The sequence below is a fragment of the Physeter macrocephalus genome, unplaced genomic scaffold (genome assembly GCF_002837175.3).
Source record: "Physeter macrocephalus isolate SW-GA unplaced genomic scaffold, ASM283717v5 random_8, whole genome shotgun sequence".
Classification (NCBI taxonomy): Eukaryota; Metazoa; Chordata; class Mammalia; order Artiodactyla; family Physeteridae; genus Physeter; species Physeter macrocephalus.
The window spans coordinates 135,818-136,209 of record NW_021145294.1 but is presented as its reverse complement, the minus strand read 5'-3'; positions in this window follow the sequence as shown (position 1 = coordinate 136,209).

The following is a 392-nucleotide window of genomic DNA, read 5'->3' as shown; positions in this document are numbered from 1 at the left end:
GGGTGGGGGGGGGGGGGGGGGGGGGGGGGGGGGGGGGGGGGGGGGGGGGGGGGGGGGGGGGGGGGCTGGGGATTAGCTTCCACTGCATTGTGCACTTTATTCGATGAGGGCTTTAGTCAGATTTGTATTGCTTTCTTTGCGATTATTTTTTCCCCCTTCTTGGCAGAAGAAACAGCTAAGACTATTCCTCTGGCTGTGAAAATAAAATAATTGTATTGTGGTTCTTGATTTTTGAGCAAGACCCCAGTCCCCTCCCATGCTCTTTGGAGCCTTTCAGTTTTACAGAGGGACTCCACAGTTTCCTTTGCGGGGACAGGGCTGGCTGAGGGGTGTGTAAAAGGTTCGGGTGGGTGGGTAGAGAGACTAGTGCTGGGGGCTGGGGGGGGGGCGGG